An 11,813-nucleotide genomic window follows, 5' to 3' on the forward strand; every position below is an offset into this window, starting at 1 on the left:
GACGCGTGGGGCCCGCCGCGATCCCCGCTGGGGAGGAGGAGAGGAGGGCGACGATGCCCAAAGGCGCTGGAGGGAGGATGCCATTGCCATGGGCGCACACGACGAGTTGCAGCTTCGTTGCATGAACGTAGTGGCGCGCTACACAACTGCAAATCTTTCCCACGAAACGCCTGCAAACTTGGTCCAAGAAAAATCTTGGAATTCAAGACAGATTGGTGTGTGTGTGTGTGTGTGTGTGTGTGTGTGTGTGTGTGTGTGTGTGTGTGTGTGTGTGTGTGTGTCCTGCATTCATGCAAATGCAAATTCAGCGTTCTGCTTAATCTCTGGTTCCAGCCCAGGTACTGTGACTGTGAGCACAGCCAGCAATCTGTTGCAGCAAGTGACTGTGAGATGAACAGACCATACACGGAATAATCAAACGATGAAAATCTGTTCTGTGCCACTGACAGAAACAAGCGTGCAAAATTACAGGAGCTGAGCCATGTAAAGATTTTCCAACCATAAATGCTTCAATTCACTAGTAGTATTCTGCACAGGCAAAAATCCACACCCACGTATCAACTGAAGCGCTATACACTGTCTAAAAGGGCAGATCACTATGTAACTTGTATAGTAGTTAGAAAAGAACATGCAAAAACGCGTACAGCCTGGACATTATCTCATACGAAAATTCATCCACACTAGTTTCAGGACCGCATACAACTCCAGATGACAAGCCGAAAGTCCTAGCGCTCGTTATTTACCACTAACGATCTAATACTACAAACACTTAAACAGATTAGCTCGAGGCTCAGCCCGAGCTGAGGCGTCTCCAGCCGTGTGTACCAACGTGAACGAGTGGTCTACACGTTGCTGCTCGAGGCCTGCATCATGCCGTCCCGGATCTGCTCGCTGATATCTTTCACGTGGCCCGGGCCATGGGGGATGAACACCGTGGTGTTCTTCGAGCCATCCCCGAGCTCCTTGATGGTGTCAAAGTACTGCGTGACCATGATCAGGTCCATGACTTCCTTGGCGCTGGTGCCGGACACCGAGTGCGAGAAGTTCAGGATGTTCTCCCTGAGGCCGTCGGTTATAGCTTGCCGCTGCTTGGCAATGCCGACACCGGAGAGATATTTCGCCTCTGCTTCTGCTTCTGCCTTCTTCACCAAAAGAATCTTCTCTGCTTCTCCTTTGTAGACGCTTGCCAACTGAAGCCTTTGGGCTGCAATAAGAGTTAATCAGTTAATTGAGCACATATGCAAATGGTTGAAAATGCTACTCAAAGCCAGAGATAAGATGAAAACTTAAAGGAAGCATGGCTATAAAAGGATAGCATACAAAAGCAACATTATGTTTTAACTTCATGAACAAAGTTCAGTTGACATTTCCCAAGCTGTATAACCTGGAAGCAGTTCTGCATGAATAAAAACAGCACAATACCTGCATTTATCTCATTCATTGCTTTCCGCACAGCAGCGTCAGGAATGATATCAACCATGAGAATGTGCTCAATGCTGTAACCATAATCTGCCATTACCTGAACAGCAGCAAGAGTTTATTTAAATGCAAAGAAAGACAGAACAGAAGCCGCATACAAAAAAACATTGAACTAACCTCGAATCCTTAAAATTAAGTAATGCAGAGGAAATATTGTTTCGAGAGACACTAAATAATACAAATCCAATCAAGCATGGGGTAATATCAACCAAATACGATTCCGATTCATCAGAAACAAGCATAGTGTTCAAAACCATTAAGCATGTTGTTTATATAAGAATCCTTGCAGTACTTGGCACAACCAAGTTCCATCAAATTGTAATATTGTATTATGGAACTATCCTCCTTATAATAGACATGTTTAACACATACTGAAAATAAAACGGCCAGAGGCAACAAAGCATGATTAGGATGTACTGAATCAAAGCAAACTGTGAGCATTTACAAGGGACAGAGAGATAAAGTTTATGCTAAGGTGGTCAAAGAACAGATTGCTAATTAAAAGCAGAGTATCAGCAAAATGTATTTGAATCCATGAAACCATGTAACATGAATGTGAACAATACATGTAAACAAGTGAAAAAACAATCATCAGATGCGTCACTGCAAGAGTATGTGTATCAATAATTTTGAGGCAATCCCAGACTACGAGTGAAAACTGGCCTTTAAATTACCTTTTCAAGCTCCTCAAGTACAGATTTTGCCACATCATTCTTTTGCTCGAAAAGATCATCCAGATTCATTCTTGGAACTATGGCCCGAACAACTATTTATCACGAAAAGTTAAAGTGTCAACTTATACTTTAGAGAAACAGTACAAAATAACTAGTGCACTATCAATAATTCACCATCAAAGACGTAGGCCTGAATTTGCTGTTGGGGATTCTGCAACTCATAGAATGCATCGTCAGCATGTTCCTTGACAACACGATATTGAATTGTGCAAATCAGCTGGACGAAGACATTATCCTGCAAAGGAAAAGTAAGTCATCAGTTATTTTAGCAAGAAACAAGCACCATAGAAAACTATTTAGTATTTCACTTCATCTGTAAACAGGCTACACAGCTGGCCCGTCACATGGTTGACATATGTGATTTAGTGTTGTTACAGCCACACTTCCAAATCTAGCACGAAAAAGGAACGGTCGAGTCTGTGTCACCACAGAACAACTGCAGCGTCCGGATCAGTTACTCCGCAGCTCACAAATTTTACTACTCAGAAACTCAAATTTCAGTTGTCAGATATAATGTCATCAATGATGTTCTTCCAATATCCCAGAGTCCCACATTAATTAATCTACAGGAAAAACAGGTTACCACTACTCCACAGACCATGTAAAGTGATTCCAATTCCCTTCGCACGGTAAAGCATAACCCTATCCTGGACCTGGAGTTCTGCAACCAAAAGGATACCCCCAGTCCACTGTCCACAGCAGGATGCAATTTCACATGATCCCAAAAACTAAACCATCAATCTAGCACAAGTACTGATCAGAACCGCACACAGCTGGGCGACTTATTCACCGAGCACTGGTGAATTCCAGGACTGAACCCCCCGAGGTTGATCAATTTCAACATCTAACATAGGCAATCGTACCAGCACAGGATTGGGAAGGGGAGCTAGACAGCCTGGAACAGAGCAGAACAGATGGGGGAGCAGAACCGGCAAACCTTGGTCTTGGTCTCGACGCGGACGTCGAGGGACTGGACGCGGGTGGGGTGGTGAGGGACCCCGCGACGCACTCCCCGGCGAAGGGGTTGAAGAAATGGAGGCCCGGCTCGGCGAGGCGGACGAAGCGCCCCCACTTCTCCACCACCGCCACGCTGGCCTGGTCCACGCACCCGCAGAACACGAAGAACGCGTTCACCATCTCGGGCTCCCTGCGCTCCGGCTCCGGCGGCGACGAATTCGGCTCAGCCCTCGAACAGCGTCGCGTCGGCGGGGGATGGGGTCCCTCTCGATCTCGCGCCGGCGGCACCGCCCTCGCCTGCGTGTCCCCTCTGTTCTCCGCTTGCGAGCCTCTCCAACTCGAACGATGGGCTTGGACCAAGGTTTGCTTGGGCTATATTCGATCACGCGGCGCGACCTGACGCGAGGGCTTATTAAAAAACTGAACGTGACTTGGATGGAAAGCAGTTTGTATCGCGGTCAAAACGGCAGGAAATTCAGATCAAAAGCAAAACGGCACAGAATATTGATCATGATCGAACGTGAATACGTGATCGATGTCACGGACTTGGCGTGACGTACTCAGTAATCACCCTGCGGTTTCCTGCTTCGGATGGCGTTCTAATTGACAAGACAAGTGCAGATCCAGAGACTCCAAATCTTCCTAGATTCAAAACGGAGACAAACTATTCACATGGAAAGCAGCAGAAAGTGACAAACTATTCACTCCAAATCTCATCTTCTGTACTAGTCCAAAAACTGCGTCTTTGCAGCATGTATGTCTACCTATATTACAAAATGTCAAGGATAACAAAAGAAGTACGAGTAGTAACAAGTTTCAACAAATACATGTAACAAAATCAATGCTTCATTGGGCTTTCCAGCAAACACAGCACCCACCAGCGTGGTCATTTTGTGTGTTTAAAGAAAAACGTTTGAATAGTCTCTTTGTTTCTTCCTTCAGACCACATTAGTCCCTTCAGAATTCATGTCTTGGAACAGCAGCTGGGATCACATATCTGACACAGACCAAAGATAGGCCTCTTGCTCCATTGCTTGCTTCTCGTTCTTTAGCTTGAACATGTCCTTCTCAAATCCTGGAAAGAAATGGGAACAGATTTAGAACTTGTGTCAGGTTCATGCCACAGTTGTTGCAAACAGTGTACACCAAAATACCAATTAGCCCAAAGGTCAGCAACTTTAAAATACACACAAGATATGCTGTGCAAATCCCCAGGCTAAGCTGGCCTTGAACATGAAGATTAGCATACAACGGAAAAACAGAAAGCAAATATTTTCAGAGGTTCTCTCCTCTCCAACCATGTTCATCCATTAACAACCAAACCCAGCTTAAACAACCCATGCGGGCAAACTTATCTTGTTTGAAATTTAATATTCTCTCAATGATAGAAAAAAGCTCTCAAGTTAATAACTCCATTGACAATAGCTCTCCTTACAGAATTTTACAGATTCTGTGTTAAGCTCAAAACCACATGTTTCTTATATGGGCATGTGGTTAGTTGACGGGCATATTGCCATGTCCTGCCAAGGTCAGCAAAACTCATGGATGCTATCATACAAGAAAGTTTGCTGATAAATAAACCCACAAGATATGCAAATGAGCAAACATATTAATTGTGTGAGGTAACAGACACCTAGCACAAATGACTAGTTGGGCAGGTTAAAATGGTGAAGTTTCACCTATTGCTATGCTCTTGTAAATTGACTAATTTACTACAATCTCCTAAAAGGGATATTAAGAAAGGCTAAAAAAAAAGTGAAGTAAAGCAGCCCAGACTATGGTTGTGCTCTGTATTAGTGATACACTGATACCAGCCTGCATATGTGATAGATGACTCTAAGCAGGAAGGTAACATTCAAGCTCAGGTAAACCTTTTGCCGCTTGCATGCTGCATGAGGACATGAGGTTATAAGCTAAAATTGGTAGTGACATTGTCAGGTGCATACCATTACTGCGATCCACGCCATCCCAGTGACGCCCAGGCTTTATGCCATAACGATTTGGAGGGGGGTCTACTCCACGTTTCAGCCAACTGTAACTAGGTATATTTTGGGGAACTATGAAACCAGATTCTTTCATCTTTTCATCGTCTCCAAAGTCTTCAAGGAGAAATTCTGGATCTTTCCTCTGCAATAAATTAGCACAATATCAGCAATTGTACAGAAGAAATAGACAAATAGTGTTCAACAGGCAACCAAGCCACTCCAATCAAATCGCAGTTACCTTGACAAGGTGAGCCATAGGATCACCCCATCGGATTCTGTTTTTTAGCATAGAGTCAAGCTCAGGGTCATCCCTACAAGGAGAACCAGCTAACCGTCAAATACATGCAAGGGAAGTTCAGACAGATACACACCTAACTAAACAAAGAATTAAGAAAAAACACAGATAGGCAACATCTGTCAAGTACCTTGTTCGAGCAAATGGTTTACTCTTCTCAGCTTCAAGCTCTTTTAATCTAGCCTCGGCTTCTCGCTTCTGCGCCAATCCTTTACCCCATTCTATATGTATTTCCTGCCCATGATGGGTACAACATAGGTCATTTTATTAAAAGCTAAAACAAGGAACTTGCTTTTGATTAGACATATTTACAACTAGTATGGGGAAGGACAAATTTATCATAACCCCAGCAATAAGCTTCAAGTCTGTTCTGACATTTATAGGTACAAGGTGGGGGAAGCTGCACAAATATATTGTTTAGTAGGTAATTTGATAGCCTACTGTACATTCTCTCTCATATGAACAGCTTAAAATCGGTGCTTAGAAACAATTGCTCTTTATAGTACTGGTGAAAGGAAAGATAAGTTTCATGACAGGTTTCACTTGTTTTAAAAAAATGCAAGAAATATTTCCTAATTACCAAAATATCAAGGCTCAAGACAGATAAATGTGGAAAACTGTGCTCCCCAATCTATAGACTCATGGTAGAACCACATGAGAAATTCCATGCACCACAGAACATTTCAGAAGATACAGACACAGATGACTAGAAAATAGAGGTTCAAGAAGAACATCTATCTACCTTCGGCTTTTCAGATTCCTTTGACTTGCGCATCTCTTCTTCACTTATCCGTTTCCCTGGAAAACATTACCAGCTATGTTAGCGCAAGAATATAGTACGGTTATATGGGTAAACAGACAACAAAATAACCAAAACAAGCTGTGCATACTGCATATGCCATACCTTCCTTATCTCGGAATACAGCCTTTGCCCCTTTCCCAACCAATGAGGGATCCTACGCTGCGAACCTAATAACAAAACAACAAATAAATATATAATAAGTTTCAATCAATGGGCAAGCATATCTATTCTTAGATGTGTAGTCGTCACTCACTTGAGCATCTCATCCTCCTTAATCTTTTTGATGTCCTCTTTAACTTCCTCTGCTGTCATCAGTCCAGCTTTCCTTGCCTGTTTTTGGGCTCCTTCCTTCTTACCCTTCCTTGGTGGTGAAAAATCTGGATTTTGCCCCATATTTCTCCTTCTTGGAGGCGACAGATCATCCACCTTTGTAGAGTCCTGGTACTTCCTCCTCTGTGGTGGCATGTCTTCGGGCTCTTCTGAATCATGCCGTCTCCGTCGCCGAGGTTGGGATAAGTCTTTGGGTTCCTCTAAGTCATGCCGTGCTCTTCGACGTGGCACAGAGAGGTCTTGCGGCTCCTCTGAATCATGTCTCATTCGCCTCCGTGGTGGTGACATGTCTTGGGGCTCCTCTGAATCATGCCTACGCCTTCGTGGTGGTGACATGTCCTGAGGCTCCTCAGAATCATGCCGCATTCGCCTCCGTGGTGGTGGCATGTCCTGCGGCTCCTCTGAATCATGCCTATGCCTTCGTGGTGGTGACATGTCCTGCGGCTCCTCAGAGTCATGTCTCACACGCCTCCTCAGCAGCTCGAGGTCCTGGGGCTCCTCAAAGTCATTACGAGCACGTCTCCTCGGTGGCGAGGGGTCTTGTTGCCTCCTAGGCTTTCGTGGTGGTGACATGTCATCCTGATCAGCTGCACCGTTGCCCTTTGGCGATGGTGTGTCCTGGCGCCTCCGCCTCTGCTTCGGTGGCGAGATTTCCTTCCCAGCAGCATCACCAGGCTTAGGTGAGGGCGTGTCACGCCGCTGCCTCCGACGTGGAGGAGAAAAGTCCTTGCTCCCAGCACCTCCCCGCTCCGGTGACGGCGTGTCATTCCTGCGGCGGCGGGTCGACCCACCACCCTGCTCCTCCGGGGCCGCCACAGTGACCCACCCGCTGCCGTCCTCCGCAATGGCGTTGTACGGCCGCGCCGTGCGTATTGCCTCCAGGCGGCGCATCCGCTTGACCTCGATGTCCTCATCCACCAGAGGCCTGTCGTCACCTGCAACCACGAACCCAACCCCAAATTCAAAATCCCTCACCAATCCATCCAGAACTCGCACTACGACTTAGGGTTTGTTTCGGGGCTCAGAAGTCAGAATGGGCAGCGTACCTGACGACGCGGGCTCGTCGTCCTCCACCCGTACGGGCTTCTGCCACACAGGGTCCTCGTCGACGATGAGCACCCCGCCTCCCCCGGCGGCGGGCTTGGGCTTCTTCTTCGTCTTCTTCTTCGCCTTCTTCTGGTCCCCGTCGGCGCCCGGGCCCGACTGGTACCTCTTGAGGTACTCCTTCATGGAGAGCCCCCCCGCGGGCGCGGAGGCGGACGACGGCGGCGGCTGCCTCGCCGCCATGGCTGGCTGACCCCCTTTCCGCCGGTGCGGTGCCGGATCCCCAAATCCCCGAAAGCAAAGCCAGTAGACGGAAGCGAATCAGCTGGCTGCTTAGCCGAGCGGCCGCTGCTATCCTGCTCCGCCCACTTGCCGCAGCAGCCGGGCGCGATGCACCGCTCAAGTCCGTCGCGCCGGCGACGACCGGTGCAGCGGTGCCTGGCGGGGTCGGGTCGGGAGATGCGAGAGGCGGAGGGAGCGCGTGTGGACTCTTCAGCTGGGCCGGGCCGGCTTCGTTAACTCGGAAAGGGAAGAAGGTCGGCCGATCCCACACGACCACACGCCGGTGCTCTCTCCCATGGAAATATATTAGGTGCACATCAATTTTTTCACGCAAACCGTACAAATTTCAATCTAGACCACCAAATCAACATCCAAGGGGGCGCAGGGAGAGTGGGAGAGGGATTTGCAAAAGTGTGATTACTCAATTCAAAGGTGGACGGTTAATTATAGAATTACCCAAAATTCTCATACTCTTTGGATGTTAGATCCGATGATCAGATTGAAATAAGTACGGTTTGCACATAGAGATTGGTTTGCACCTAATATGTTCTCTTTTCCCATGCGGCGACCTCTTTCCTGTGGCACCCGACTAGATTGTTTTAGGGGTGTTTAAATTCAGGGGTGAAAAATTTTGTGGCGTCAATATCACATCGAATCTTGCACGGGACGTCGGAAGTGGTGTTCATACTAATAATAAAAAAATAATTACATAATGTGTCCGAAAATTATGAAATGAATTTATTAAACTCAATTAATTTATCATTAGCATATGTTTACTATAGCACTACATTGTCAAATCAAGGATTAATTAGGATTAAAAAATTCATCTCCCAAAGTTGTCGCAATCTTTGAAATTAGTTATTTTTCATTTATATTTAATACTCTATGCATATGTTCAAATATCTAATGTGATGAGGTGAAAATTTTAAGGAGGAACTAAACAGGGCCAGTTTTAAAAGATCTATAAACAACTCACTTTAAACTCGATTGTTTTAACTGCTAAATTTTCAGACCCGTCCCTGGCCCTCGCGATGAAATCTCATCGTATCCAGATGAAGGTCCAGAAAATCAAATCTATGTTATGCAAACACAATTTTGCAAGAGATTGAAGGAACGTGCCTGTACAAATAGTAGTACAATCAGTTCGCTTGTACGTCGCGTATCCATCAACTCTGTCACACAGAGCCCAACGCAACTGCGGCAATGTTTGTTGCACCGTCGAGATAACAGGTGAGAATCGTCTTTTTAGCATCAACAGGTGAGAATTGTTAGGAAACGGGTTCTGAAGCACACAACAAGATCACACACGAACACAATAGAGAGCTAGAGAACAGGATCGAGAGAGCACATGAGAACGGAGAGGAAATGCCTTGCCTGGCTTAGATTGATTTTATTCCATGGTCCAAGCAGGCCCGGTTCTGAGTTTTCAACCCAACAATATACTGATTCAGCATTAGAGTGGTCAGCTTATCTTCTTGCATTTTCTCCATTTTAGTAGTGTGCCCTTTAATCTCGTATGGAAAAAGACCTAGCCAGATAAGGTAAGGGATGGGAAGGCAAACATCTAAGGCCCCGATTCTTTGACCCAAACCTGTATATACAGTACATCTCAGCCCCAAACGAATTTCCATTAAAAAAACCATAAATTGGAACATCCAAGAGATCACTAAGCCAGCGCAACAGTACTCGAGTGCTCACACTAGGTTGGCCATTTCCAGTAATCAAGATGCAATTGTGTTTACTGTGGAAACCACGGTCTGGCAAAGGCTTTAAAGACTATTTCTTTCTCCACAAGAAGAATATACTTTATCATTGTTCTTGATCTTGCTCTAGTGACCTTATGTGTTTCAGTCGGTATCTTACATCCTGATAGTCCATCCAAATTGCAGTCGACTAATAAACGATCATCGCTCATGTACAGAGAAAAATCCCCTTGATGAAACCAATAGAAGAAGTATAAATATTATTAAGACTTTCCCTGGTAACTCCAAGCATAGCACAAATCTCAGTGACATCAGAATCTGACAGGGGTTGATTATTTGCATACATACCACAGGATAATTGTATGGTATTTCATGGCAACAAATAGTTATGTTATCCTTAAGTAATCTTTTGATTTCCTTCATCATTGTGCTTAATCTAATGGCTTTTTGCTTTAAATTCAAATTCGTGGTGCAACATGTGTGCATTGATAGCGGGCTAAAGCATTTAGCATTTGATGTTTGTAGAGACTAGGAAAGGCTATAGCGGGCTACAGCCTAGCTAACCTATGTAGCAGTTGTATAAATATCATATGTTGAGAAATCAGTCCACTAACCATGACATCAACTTCTTTTGTGGACATTATACCCACACTACAAACTTATTACAACACAAGACTATTGCACTCTTTATCTGACTACCCTACCATGACACTACTACACTACATGGCAATCTTGTCATCTTCTACTTGAGACCTTTTATGCCATGGTGTGGCAACAGGAGAGAGGAGCACCCCTATTGAGTCTATAGCTCATATGGTTTTACCATGTGTCCATCTTTTCCTTGTATTTATTCAATCATACAAATATCTAATTTCTAGAGTATTCCATATTTCACCATGAAGCATGGTAACCATGGTCATGCATACTCTCTAATCTTCTAGAAGATTATCACAATTATGTATTTCTACTTCTACACCATGCATAATCTATTAGCAATTTTGCATATAAACATGAAATCAAGAAAACTGTATGTACTAAAGTACGTCTTGGATTTCATTCCCCCATCACATCACTAACAAAATACTAAATTTTGTAAATGACGAAGTTCAATACTAAACAAACAATAAATATAGACTAATTTATATGATTTAGCTGGCTAAATAACTCTTAATTTAGAGGCTAGAGCGAGATATAGTTGTCTATTAGCGAATTTAGTGTTTTAGAGCTAAAAGATGGATATCCTAGCTTTCTCCTCTCTCTCAAAAGCTATAGTAGGCTATAGCGGTGGCTATAGCCGGCTATTTAGAACTTTAATTTAAATGAGGTTTGTCTTTCCTTTGCTTCAGATGATTTCTGCGCATCATCAATCAACTTGATAGCCATATCTTGATCTACGTTCTCAACAAGAACATACTTTTCTTTCAACTTTTTAATCTGTGCCTCAGAAAACCCTAGATATACCAAAGGCCGTCTTGCCAATAACCCTTGTTTTTCATCAATCACCTCATCTTATGATGACTCAGTTTCAGCATTGTTAGCTTTTGTTGCATCGCTAGTTATCTTCAATAATCCCATACGCATGTTAATCGATTCAAGATTGACATTTGAGGTTCTAGGACCAGAGGAGGGATCTGGGCTACTTGATCTTAGTTTCACAATTCCAGTGATCACAAGATCTCTGATACGAGTCATATGACATTTGGGTACAGATAGCATTACTGAAATTAAAATCATAAATTCAACATTAATAGCCTGACACCACCACTGCAATGCTTTTAATAAGAAATAGCTGAAAGAATATATTCAAAATCATAAATTGACATTATTTGTCAGCAAGAAACTTCACAACTAGAGAGTTGAAAGCTTTCTTTCCAGGTATTATGCATGGGGTCAGACTTACCCCAGAGAGCATTCTAATGGGAGTTTAGTGGGAGTCAGACAAGCAGACTATGATGCTATATGTGTGGATAGCAGAGAGTTCTTCTCTAGCTAGTATGCACATAATAACAAACAGAAACGACCACTTTCAGTGGAAAGTGAGCAATTTTAATTGGCCTATTTAGATGGAGTTTGGTTGGACGGATATTCACTTCTCTAAGAAAAATGCATCAAGGTTGAATACATTTTTGTTGGAGGGATATGTTGAATACAACATTTATCTGAGAAAAGTGCATGGAGGTGGAATAGAGTGTGACTGAAGAA

General features: G+C 44.1%; 2 pseudogenes across 2 annotated transcripts; both read right to left on the reverse strand.

Moving 5' to 3' along the window:
• Window positions 1-488: 488 nt before the first annotated feature.
• On the reverse strand, window positions 489-3,554 carry LOC120702510 (annotated as a pseudogene). The gene is made up of 5 exons (XR_005686423.1): window positions 3,151-3,554; window positions 2,328-2,448; window positions 2,154-2,245; window positions 1,423-1,519; window positions 489-1,204 (listed from the first exon to the last, which is right to left on the reverse strand). The product of XR_005686423.1 is annotated as a hypersensitive-induced response protein 4-like (transcript).
• A 259-nt stretch (window positions 3,555-3,813) lies between these two features.
• Window positions 3,814-8,135, reverse strand: LOC120702509 (annotated as a pseudogene). Its single transcript, XR_005686422.1, has 8 exons — window positions 7,629-8,135; window positions 6,506-7,517; window positions 6,355-6,419; window positions 6,193-6,248; window positions 5,581-5,684; window positions 5,394-5,466; window positions 5,117-5,297; window positions 3,814-4,245 (listed from the first exon to the last, which is right to left on the reverse strand). The product of XR_005686422.1 is annotated as a BUD13 homolog (transcript).
• Window positions 8,136-11,813: the final 3,678 nt, after the last annotated feature.

This window comes from Panicum virgatum, chromosome 4K (genome assembly GCF_016808335.1).
Source record: "Panicum virgatum strain AP13 chromosome 4K, P.virgatum_v5, whole genome shotgun sequence".
Classification (NCBI taxonomy): domain Eukaryota; kingdom Viridiplantae; phylum Streptophyta; class Magnoliopsida; order Poales; family Poaceae; genus Panicum; species Panicum virgatum.